The sequence below is a fragment of the Castor canadensis genome, chromosome 3 (genome assembly GCF_047511655.1).
Source record: "Castor canadensis chromosome 3, mCasCan1.hap1v2, whole genome shotgun sequence".
NCBI classification, from domain to species: Eukaryota; Metazoa; Chordata; class Mammalia; order Rodentia; family Castoridae; genus Castor; species Castor canadensis.
In genome coordinates this window covers 13602043-13614177 of record NC_133388.1, presented here as the reverse complement: position 1 = coordinate 13614177, position 12135 = coordinate 13602043, and the positions used below count along the sequence as shown (strand labels likewise).

Genomic DNA, 12135 nt, shown 5'->3' with positions numbered 1-12135 from the left:
CTTCTCCTCAGGAAAAGGGATTCTAATATAACTAGGAGGACAGCTGTTCGTTGAGTAATACTGTCCAGTCATTCCAAAGATGGATGCCCTGGAGTTCACTGGAGTAGAAGTGGTACTGATTTATGACAGCCTTTGCCAGCTCTTCCCCAAGAGAAAAGTTTGAAACTCCCTACTGTGTTTGCTCAGTGGGCCACACCCCATGAGACTGGCATGGCTGACCCCTCTTCCATCCACAGCAAGCCATGGCCACTGGCCACCTGAAGGGGGTTAGGTGCAGCCAACAGGTGGTGCCATCTGAGCTGGTCTTGACCATTCTTTCTTGGGGTTCTCAGCCAGTCTCCTCTGAAACCAGCTGCAGCTCTGGGGCTCCTCTAGGGCCCCTTAGTTCTCACTGTGGAGGACGGGTCTCAGGAGCCAGACCACACCACCGAGCATTTCTGTCCCCCAGGGCAAGTGCTGTCTTCATCATTAGTAATCAAAGATGTTGTGCTCTGTCCAGATAGCATTCTCTTCTGCTGCGTTGTGCAGAGTTACTATGGCAACCCTTTGAAGAGTGGATTTGCTTTTTTCCTCTTAATTCTCAGGTTTTTCCAAAAATACCCCGTATTTCCCTGGGTCTTTCTGTGGATGCACACAGTAGACAGAGCCACCTCCTTTAACATGCATACCCCACATTAGATAGCTCTACTCGTACCAATCACTGAACAATCATTTTTAATATCAAATGTTCTTAGCATCTATTTTGTGTAAGTAGATGTGCAAGGCACTGGAGCTAAAAGAGAAATTAGACTGTGTCCTTAAAGAGTTCACAGTTCCCGAGACAGACAAGTACATAATGTAAAAGTGCACAGCTAATTATGAAACAAGGTAACATAACACGATATAATGCAATGTAATAAATATAAGGTCATGTTACATAATAACATTTTGTCAGCTGTAGGGGTAAATTAGTGTGGGGCTCTGACGGAGAAAGCTGTGCTTTGTCAGCCATGTGTGACAATGGATAGGAATTGGGAGACCTGGAGTTTAACTTCTGATCAATTATTTATGAGCTGTTCAGACTCAAGAAAGTGACTATAGCTCTGTGAGCCCTCGTCTCCTGCTTCAGTTCCTTTCCATTTGTACCTTGGTTTTCTCTCCGGAAAAGCAAGGATGAAGTTAGTACCCACCTCATGAGGTCGTTGATGACAAAATACCCTGGTGCCTGCCATAAAGGGCCAGCGCACACCTGGCACAGAGCAGGCTTTTTTCTTTTTCTTTCTTCAGCGGGCATTACTTTTATTTTTATTACATCCACCTTGTTTTTGATTGAAAACTCTCCGGCATGGGCTGGGGAGTGGCTTAGGTGGCAGAGCCTGCCTAGCACTAGCAAGGCTTTACCGCCTGATCTCGGTGTGTGTTCCTTACAACTGAAATGGACGAAGCGACTTTGTGGGAGAAGAAAACAGAAAACCTGGGCCTTACAGGGGCACAGAGGGAAGAGCCAGCGGTTAAAGCTCTTGTGTGGCGAGTGTGTGCTCACAGTACATGTGCGAGTGCCTGTGCGTATGTACACTCTATGTTACATGTCCAATACACTTTGCTCACTGGAAAGGTGGGTAAGCTAAAATGCTTTGGGGACCAGAGAAAGTGGAAATCTTGACGGAAGGTTCTGGAAATACTAGCTGAACCTGGGAAAGTGGGTGGGATTTTGGTTCATGCAGATCTGGGGCTGTCTTCTGAGGCTGCCTCCTGGGTCAGGAGAGGACTCGTGCATCCCTGGGAGGTGAGGGGGGGGGACACTGACTGCCACCCTCACAAAGCACTTGCCCTGGAGTTCACCTGCTTGAGCCTGCAGGGAACCAGGGGAGGGAGACATGAGTGAAGCCTCAGTTGGGAGATGGTAGAGAGGCCTGGGCTGAAAGGAGAAACCCTCATGTGGTTACTTTGGGCTAGTCTCCATATAGGTCATTGAGGAGGCACAGAGAGCCCCCAAGGTGGAGTGGCAGCCAGGATCCAGATGGTGAAGGTGATGGAAAGGCCTGGAACACTGACCTGTTCAGTTGCTGCCCCCTCAGGACAGTGTTCTGAGCCCTCAGCTGGCAAAGCAGGGTCTGTCAGACCTTGCAGGGGCTAAGGGCCTGGTCCCCCTCAAGCACCTTCACCACAGATGCAGCAAAGCTGGGTACCATAGATGGAGCCTGGGCTTTGGGTGGGGTTTGGAGTCCAGCCTGGTTCTGGGCACTGGTTCCTCGGCAGTCTGTACAGTATGAGCATTGGCACCATCTCTTTGAGGCCATGAGGATCGCATGTGTGTTAGCTTTTCGTTACCATAATGAAATGCCAGAGGCAAGCTGTTTTATAAAGAAGAGAGGTTTATTTGGACTTGTGGTTTTGGAGACTGGAAGTCCAAAAAGATGATACAGGTTCTGATGAGCTCCCACCCTTGACTGCATCCCGCTGTGGTACAAGTCTCATGTCTGTGATCTCTTACCTCTTCTTTTAAAGCCACCAAGATTCAAAGATGAGGGCTTTATCGTGATAACCTTATCTAATCTAACCTCCATGGTTGGGTTAAATTTTCACCCTCTTTGTGTGTGTGCGTGTGTGTGTGTGTGTGGTACTGGGGTTTGAACTCAAGGCCTACACCTTGAGCCATTCCACCAGCCCTTTTTTGTGATGGGTTTTTTTTTTGAGATAGGGTCTCACAAGCTATTTGCCCAGGCTGGCTTTGAACTGTGATCCTCCTGATCTCTGCCTCCTGAGTAGCTAGGATTACAGGTGTGAGCCACCAGCACCCAACTCCACCCTCTTAAGACCATTAACATTGAGAGGTGAGGCTAACAAGCCTTCAGACCATAGCTGCATGGAATGGTGAGCCCCACTGTTTGCCACACACGGCTGTGAGTGCTGAAGCAGCAGCAGTGCCCTTCCACATTGCACTTTGGTTCACTTGCTATGCAAATCCTGGAAAATTCACCATTCTTTGGTATGTGGTTGTCCAATAAATACACAGAACCCTGTGACCATGAGCACAGTCCAGATTTTTCTTGCTTTATCACATTGTCTAGCATTTCCAATATGATACTGAATAGCCATGGTGAGGTCAGACATCTTTGTCTGTTCCCTCGATCTTAGGGGGAAAGCATTCAGTCTTTTGCCATTAAGTATGATGTTAACTATAAGTTGATTTTTTGTTTTGTAGGCACTTTATCAGATGTAGGAAGTTCCCTTCTGGTTTTAGTTTGCTCAGAGTTTTTATTGCAAATGGATGTTTAGTTTTAGCAAATGCATCTATTTATATGGTGGTTTGTTTTTTTCTGGACTTCTGTTAGTGTGGTAGGAACAACATTGGTTGATGTTTGCATGTTGACTCTGTTTTATATCGCTGGATTCAGTTTGCTGATACCTTGCTGTTCGTGTTCAATTGGGATATTGCCCTGCAGCCTTCTTTTCTTGTAAAATCTTTGACTTTAGTATCAGGCCTCCTTCAAATGATTTAGTTGAAAGTCCCCTCCTATTTTCTGGAAGAGAATGTGTAGAATTGGTTGTGTTCCTACTTAAATAATTGAAACAAACCACTTGGAGATTTTTTTCAGATTTTTACATATGAAGTTAGTTCCTTTAATAGCTAGGAATACTGTCCAGCTTATCATTTCTTCCTGAGGAAGTGTTGGTAGTGTGTGGTTTTCAAGGACTTGGTCCATGTCATTTGCACTGTGGAATTTACAGGTGGATGGTTGTTTTCAACAGCCCCACTGACCCCCTGTCATCCTCTGAATGCTTGTGAAGTCTATAGCGATCTCCCCCCCAAATCCTGATATTGGTAATTCATGTTTGCTTTCTTCTTAGTTAGTCTGGCAAGTGGGTTAGCAATTTTATTGCTCTTTTCAAAGAACCCGTTTATGGATTCATTGATTTTTCTCGGTTCCCACTTTACTAATTTTTGTTCTTATCTGTATCATTTCCTTCTGCTTATTAATCTCCACCTTCCCCCTAATTTCTTATGGCAGAGCTTAGAAGATCTTATTGAACTGAGATCTTTTTTCTTTTCTACTACAAATAAATTTTCCTGTAAGCATTGCTTTAGTTGCATGAACTTTTTTTTTCCCCTTTGGCTGTGCTGGGATTTAAACTCAGGGCCTTGTGATTTCTAGGCAGGTGCTCTACCACTTGAGCCACACCCTCTGTCCTTTTTTGCTTTAGTCATTATTTGGATAGGGTTTTGTATTTTTGCCCAGGGTTGGCCTTGGATCAGAATCTCAATGTTCCTGTCATTGTCACTGCTGAGGTTGTGGAAGACAGAAGAGAGGCAGGGAACACCCCAGCTTCTCTGCGGCTTCCCTGGCCAGCAGGAGGGCATGCACCTGTGTCCTCAGGTTTGCTCCCTCTCCCCGTGCACCTGCTGCCTCCCACTTGTGGGAGTTCTGGGCTTCACTTCACATGTCCCATCCAGGGCTCTGCACTGTAATCTGTAATGGGCTTCCTCACTGGGGCATCCCCAGAGCCTTTCCATTGTCTTTTAACTTTCTTGTAATGGTCCCCAGGCCCAGGGTTGAATCCTCAGGTTTAGGGAACTCAGCAGCACAAGTGTCCCAGGCTAACAGGTGAAGGTAGGATGGACCCTGCAGGGCACCTTGGACCCTGCTCCCTCCTTTAGTGGTCCTGTTACCCCTTCAGTTGTTCACGGTCCTACAGAGAGGCTCTGCTAGGTCAGGACCATCTGGAACTCAGCCTTGAAGGAGCCTGGATGATGGCTAGGAGTCCACAGGCAGAAGTGAATGCTGGGGACACTCTTCCATCTCTGTCCCACCCTCCTGCCCCACAGCTCCTCACCTGCAGGTTCATGTGGAGGGTCAGTGTTCAGCTTGTAGCTGGCTCTCCATTTTTTTATTCCCTCCATGTTTGTATTTCCAGTGGAATTCACTTAAAGCTAACCAGACCAAAATGGAAAGTGGAGGTCAAAAGAACTCCATGATAACAAGACCCTGAGTGAACAGCAGGTCAGCTCTCTGTTCTGGGTATCATAGGTCCATCAGCAAGGACAGTGAGGTCAATACTGAAGACTTACAGCTGAATGTTTAGACGCATGTGTACCTGTCACCCGAGGCTCCCACTCTCATCCTCATCTTTATAGATAAGGAAACAGGCACAGAGAGGGCCAGTTGCTTCCCTGCAACAGGCGACTAGAAAGGGGCAATGCTGGGCTCAGTCTCACCCTTGATTCTTCAGTCCACATCATTGACCCCAACCTGTCCTGCTTCTGCCAGTTTAAGTGTATCCTCATACCACTGAGGTCCCCATGCCTGCTCCTGTCTCAGTGAAGGTACATGATATCATCCTGTACCATTTAAAGAAGGTGATGTCTTCTTTAAATGGTGAGCCCTTCCAGGTCAGAGGTCATGGCACCATGCTGATCGGCATTCTATTACTGCAAATGCCTAAGATACTCAGCTCATAAAGAGAAGAGGTTTATTTGGAGGTCACAGTGTTAGAGATTCCAGGCCATAGTCACTTGGCCCTGTTGCGTTGAACCTGTGGTGAGGCGGTACATCATGGCGGGGAGCACCTGGTAGAACAAAGCTGTTTATCTATTGGTGGCCTGGAAGTGGAAGAGAGAGGAAGTGACCAGCATCCCACAATCCCCTTCAAAGACATACCCGCAATGACCTAAAATCTCCCACTAGGCCCCACCTCTTAAAGGTTCTACCACCTCCCAATAGCTCCAGGGTGAAAGCCAAGCCTTTAGCACATGGGGGATTGGGAGATATTCCAGATCCAAACTATAGCAATGTCCCTAATATCTGTCCAGCACTCTTGTACAGAACGGACCTTCAGTCGTTGTTGAATGAATTATGAAAAGACAGATGTCATTCTGTATTGATTCAGCCCTTATATTTAGACAATAGAGAATGTGAGAATTTAGTAATGATAAAAGAATGGTGACCATGACGTTTGTACACTTGCTGGAGGCTTCCCTGTAATTTTCTGATGAACTAGGTCACCCGGAGAGCCTGGGCCACAGATGTTGTGCTCCGAAGAGACAAAACTGAGGGTGTGGTCTTTGGTACACATTCTGAAATTGTAGTAGTTCTCAGATTGGCCACGCGTAAAGGTTGTCAGATAGGCAAGTGAAATACAGCACTCCCGGTTAAATTGGAACACCAGATAAACGGTGAGTAATTTTCAGCAGAAGTATGCCCAGTGCAGTACCTGGGATGATGTACTTATACTTTTTAAACAAGAGGTTTTTGCTGTTGTTTTGCTCACTTTCAGATTTAGGTGAGTGTCCTGCGTGTCCTCTGAGGTTTCAGCAGACAGTAATGTGACAATCCTCCCTGCTCTCAGCCCATCTGTAACTGACTCAATCTACAAGGATTTCTGAGCTGGTGGCTTCTCCTTAGATCACCCATCCAAGCTGCTCCTGGGTGTCCTGACCCCAAACTCAGTGAGAGCACCACAGCTTAGTAGGGACACGAGACAGTATGAATGTTTTTACATCCCTTTGGATTTAACTTTAGGATCCACAGCTCAGGAGCTGTCATATTCCAGTTGTGGCTGGGCGCAAAGCAGCTGGTCATGCTAGACCAAGCTGGACACTGAGATTGGCTGACCAGAGGGGTCTGAAAGAACTCAGGGTGTCACCAGCAATCCCCACATCACAGAACCCCAAAGCCCTGCACTTTTTCTCATTTCCTGTCCTTGGATCGGTGCTCGCTGTTCAGAACAGTGTCTGCCTGGGCCTCCTCTGGTAGCTGTGCTTTGAATAATCCCTTTTGAAGGCATTCTCTGTTCCTTTCTCTGGAGAAGCCCTGATAGAAGCCAGTGGGGACCTGGAGGCCCTCCTCTTCTCCTCCAGACAGTTCTGCTCCCAGGGCAAGATGGAGACTGGATGGACCGACAGAACCTCTGAGGGCCCCAGGAGAGGCTACCCCATGTCCTAGAACCCTGTACACCACACTCAGCCACCCTGGGCAAGAGTGAGGTTCCATCCCAGTCCCAGAGAGCAGGGAGCCCCACAGCCATGATTGTGACCATGGTGTAGTGACACACGCCAGTGTTCAGTTTTGCTCTTCATCTTATGGAATTTAGAAATACGGAAAAGCAAGACACCCATAAAGCCACAGGGGACTTTTTCTTGGTCGTGTTTACTCCATCTTCTCTTGTAATGAGGTGCTGCAGATAAAATCTCTCCTCACATTACAGAGGCTGTGCTGTCTGGAATCTGGCTTGTGTTCTCCATGTGTTACTTTCACTTACATAAATATGGACCCAGGCATAAATATATGGTGTTAGTGTGCAAGCCTGGCTTTAATTTCACAAATTGTGTCTGAACTCATTTTTCAACTGCCTTGCCTCCCCACCAGAAAGCATTTTCACCAAGTGTAAGCAGTCCCCTTCTTTGAAGCAGTCTTAATTATTGTAACTTGATAAGAGGTAGGTGTGAGTCCTACAGCAAGTAAAGTTAGCTCTGGGGCCAAGTCTCCTCGTGCCTTCAGGATCCTTAACTGGTGGTCCCAGAATTCATTCCTTCACCAGATATTTTTATGGTGTTTGCTCTGCTCTAGGCCTGGTCTGGGGGATGCCATGGCAGACATGGAAGGTCTTGCCTTCTAGAAGGTGTTGGTAACATTGGCCTAGAAGTGTTGGGTTCACTCTGTCCCAATGACCCCTCTTCAACAAGCTAATGAACTTTTTTTTCTGAGCTTGACATGACCATCTCCTTTGATATGAACCAAGCCCCCCAATATCCCTCACCCCACCCGATGTGGTCCTGATCATCAGTGTCTAACTCAGTAAGAGGAAGTGAGTTTGCTCTGTATCCTCAGGCCACACTCGTCTCCACAACAGCCCTCGTAGTGCTCAAGTGAGGGGACATGCCTCCAGGTCTGCACAGAGCTAAAATCCATCCAAGGATCTGATCTGTGTGAGACATCCCAGTTGCTCATTTCAGTTATGGCCAGGAGGAGGGTGCTTCCAGAAGTGGCCCACAGGGAGGCACCGGGCTGCCAGGTGACCTTTGAGAAGGACATTCTCTCTCCTCCATGGTGGCTTTGGCCACTGTCCCCTTCTTTTGGCTGGGAGTCAGCTCTTGACAAAATCTTCCCAACTTCCAAATGATGGAATCAAGACCCCCTCTCATTGTTTTCCGATCCTGACGTTTTGCTGTTTAAAGTTATTTTCATGGCAAACCCAGCACTTTAAATTAAGAATCTATTTTACAAAGGCAAAATACGTGGACACAAAATGAAACCAACAACCCTAAGACAGACGTATTGGGAGCATTTCTCGGCAGCCTGCCTCAGCATAAGTTGGAGGCGTGGGCAACCATCTGTTAACAAGTACAAATGAGCGTCTGATTAATTGATCACACAGAAAAGACGTGCCTAGAAATGCTTCCTGGTCCCTGATTCACCTCACTTTAGCAGTAGGTTGAGAGATACACCATAATACTCCCAGCGTCAAATTACCACTAAACAATAGAAGGAAGAATATTTGTGATTATTGAGTGACTACATTAGTCTGCTTTCTGTTACTGTAATGAAATATCTGAGACTAGATACTTAATAGAGAGAAGAGGCTTGTGTAGCTCACAGTTTTGGAGGCAGAAAGTCCAAACAACATGGCACCTGCTCTGGCAAGAGCCACTGGCTACATCTCATCTTAGCAAATTGCATCATGGTAGGAGTGCATGTGGGGAGGAGAGGTCACATGGTGACACAGGAAGCCAGAGACTAGGGAGGGACCAGTCCTGGTCTTGCATAACAACTCTCTCACAGGAACTAACAACTGGGGTCTCACAGAATCCCCAATGACCTCCCACTAGGCTCCCCCTCTTAAAGATTCCACCACCTACCTGTTCACATCACATCCTGAGGACCAAGCTTCCATCACATGAACTCGTAGGGGATAAATCACTTCCAAGCATAGCAGTGACAATCTCGTGCCATGTTTTATCATATATGATTTCCAGTCCTTGCAAGTTTTTGTGTATTATCCCTATTACTTATGGGAAGGAAATTAAGTCATGTGTATTAAGCTCCGTTGTATGTGGGAAGCAGGATTGACCTCCAGTCTTTCCGACACCAGAGCCTTCCCTGGTCCCCAGTGCTCTGTGACTGGCCATGCTCCTGGCTGTGCCGAACTCTCACCGCAGGTGTGGAGCATGGCGTCGAGGCACACTGTGGGGAGCATCTCATGGCTGGGGCACTCCAGGATCGGGGATTGTGAAGTACAGTCTGGGGTGGGGGCCCTTCTGCCAACTTCACGGCACACGAGGTTTCAATTGTCATTTTTTTGTGTGTTAAGAAAGGGACTGAATACAATGGAGCCACCTGCACACCGTGTTTATTGCAGCACTGTTCACAATAGCCTCGTCATGGACGCAACGTAGGTGCCCACCAGCACATGAATGGATAAAGAAAGCGTGCTAGGTGTACAGAGGAGTGTGGTTTGGCCACAAAAAGAACAAAGTGTGGCGTTTACAGGAAAATGGAGACCATCATGTTAAGCAAAATAAGCCAGAATCAGAAACACAAATGCCACATGTTTTCTTTTATATGGGAAATCTAGATTAAACAAACAAAGATATGAAAACAGAAAAGGAACTGTCTGGAAGAGGAAGGAAACCAGCAGGGGGCGGGGCACAGAAGTAGAGGTAATGGGTTAATACATTCAAAGTACATTATATACCTGTATATCTTTTATATTGTACAATTAATATACACTAACAAAACAAGTATATATAAATATATATAATAACCATTTTAAAACAGGAAAGGCACTGAGAATATTTGTGATGAGTAGGCCACCTGTTCCTGATCCTCTGGGAGAGGACCATCCAGTTATGCAGGCCATCTTGAGTCCTTTCTGGGACAAGCAGAACAATATCCCCCCAGAATTGGGGATAGGTGACCTTTCCTGGCAAAAGGGGCTGCATAGATGTAGTCACAGGTCTTGAGATGGGAGAGTGCCCTGGGTTGTCAGGTGGGCTCAAGATCAGAACTGGAGGAAAGTGGGAGGTGGAGGGAAGAGAGACTGGAAGACTCTGTGGGGTGATGGCCTTTGGGGATGGAGGGTGGGGCCCTGAGCTAAGGAATGCAGGCAGCCTCCAGAAACTGGGAAAGGCCTGAGAAGGATTCTTCCCAGGAGGAGCCCACCTTGCCATACCTCGATTGTGGTCCAGTGAGACCTCCAGACCTGTAAGGTAATGTCCTGGCGTTAGGTCATGTTAAGCCACCAAGACCAAGTCTGTGGTAATTTGAGCCAGCAGCAATCGGAAAGGAACACACAGAGACACTGAATAAATACCACAGGGCAGGAGAGAGCAGGATGGCATGGGAGGTGAGGATATCCCCTGTGTGGGAGGGACCACACTGGCCCCATTCCTTTTCTCCCTCAGTGATCCAGGTGAAAATACTCTCAAACCCATCTCCAAACCCAGAGATGTGAGAGGAAGAGAGGAAGGGCAGGCTCAGGCTCAGAGATCTCCACAGCATGGAGTGGTGGACCACAGAGCACAGGGGGAGGCAGGGAGGCACCTGTGCAGAGCCCATCACAGGGCCCCAGGAGGCCAGGGGACAGGAGTGGGATGCATCTCGTGAGGGGTGGCCATGAGTATGGACATGTCTAGGAGTGTTCGAGAGGACAGAAGTGCAGCTGGTGCTGAGGCCTCAGCTCTCCTTGGGGTGGATCAGGTAGAGGTTCCAAGGGTATGGCCTGCAGGAAGGAGATGGCCTCTTAGTGGCAGAATCAGCCAACTGAGGAGTGACAGTGTGTCCAAGGAGAAAGTAGCTGACATTGTCAGTCAACAGCTATCTGTAAGGCACCACTGTGTTCCACACCTGTGCAAAGTTTAAGGACTTCCACGGTAAGAATGACAAATCTGCTGCCCTTTTCCTCGTGGTGTCACCAGACTACTGAGGGAGCTGTGTTTGAGGACAGCCCCCAAAGAGGAGGCCACCCAGAGAGGACTGAGGTGGACAGGACAGTCAGGCTGAGTTCTGAAGGATGTGAGGGTCTTGGCAGGAAAGCCCAGGGCCCCTCCCTGGGGGATTGCGGCCCAGAAACCCCTGCCCAGCCACACTGGCCTGCAGGTCTAGCTTCCCTGTCTGCAGCCTTCCTGTTAGAGTGACACACGTCTGATTCATCAGTACCCCACCTGGCCTGCGTCACCAGCTTGGGGGCAAAACAAGGACCCAGTTCTTTTATTTCAACTCTCAATTGTACTTGTAACATACATGTAGGTGGTCCCCAGCTTGTAAGTTTGAATAACGATTTTTCAGTTTTACCGTGGTGTGAAAGTGATGCACACTCAGTAGAAAGAAACTGCCCTTCAAATTTGGAATTTGAATCTTTGGGCCATGGAACCAGCAGCTCCCTCATCAGGAAACAACCTGGCCTTAGCTCCCTAGTGGCTGGTTTTAGTCACTACCCCCCAGCATTAACAACTGCTCTGTTTCCACCTAAGGGCAGAGCTGTGTTACAAACGAAAATGCCAAACTTCTCAGGTGCCCATCAGAAGCTGCTCTTCTCTTCAGAAGCAGATGGTTGGGGACCTGCTTGCTCATCCTTTACAAAGTGCAGGTCAAGCACAGAGCAACCTCATAGTACAGACCGGTTCATAGTCAGGGAGGCTGCAGACACCAGGCACCAGGCAGACACACCTGGCTCCCAGCCCTGACTCCAGTGTAGATCAAGTGCTGTGGCCTTGACCTCTGCCTACCCATCTGTAAAACGGGGGTGGGCTGTACCCCCAAAAGGATTGTTGAGTGATTAAAAGAAAGTATCTCAATGTCTCTGGCATGTTCTCTGACAAGACCAGGGCCTATATTCCCAGGGTAGTGGTGGTCAGTAGAGGTGATCCAGGGAACTGCTTCCTGTTCGTGCATTTGGGTCCCGTTCAAGAGAACCATTGACCAAGGGGCCCAAAAAGCACCAGTCACCCATGGAGATTAATTCTCCTTCATCTGCCTCTGTCTGGAACAGCCTGGACTCGATGGTGGGAATCAGAATTGCTGTCCTGGGGGACTTTGTCCCCAGGCACCAGAAACTAAAATACTCATAACTCATTTACTCCAAAATTGTGCATGTAGAAGCCTACCCTCGTGCATAAAAATGTGTGTGCAAGGATGTACATACGTACACACAGATGCA

General features: G+C 47.8%; 1 protein-coding gene across 1 annotated transcript in view; it reads left to right on the top strand.

Moving 5' to 3' along the window:
• The window catches only part of C3H14orf132 (chromosome 3 C14orf132 homolog), a 44657-nt gene that overhangs the window by 25369 nt on the left and 7153 nt on the right, over positions 1–12135 (top strand). The gene's annotated exons all lie outside the window — the stretch shown is intronic.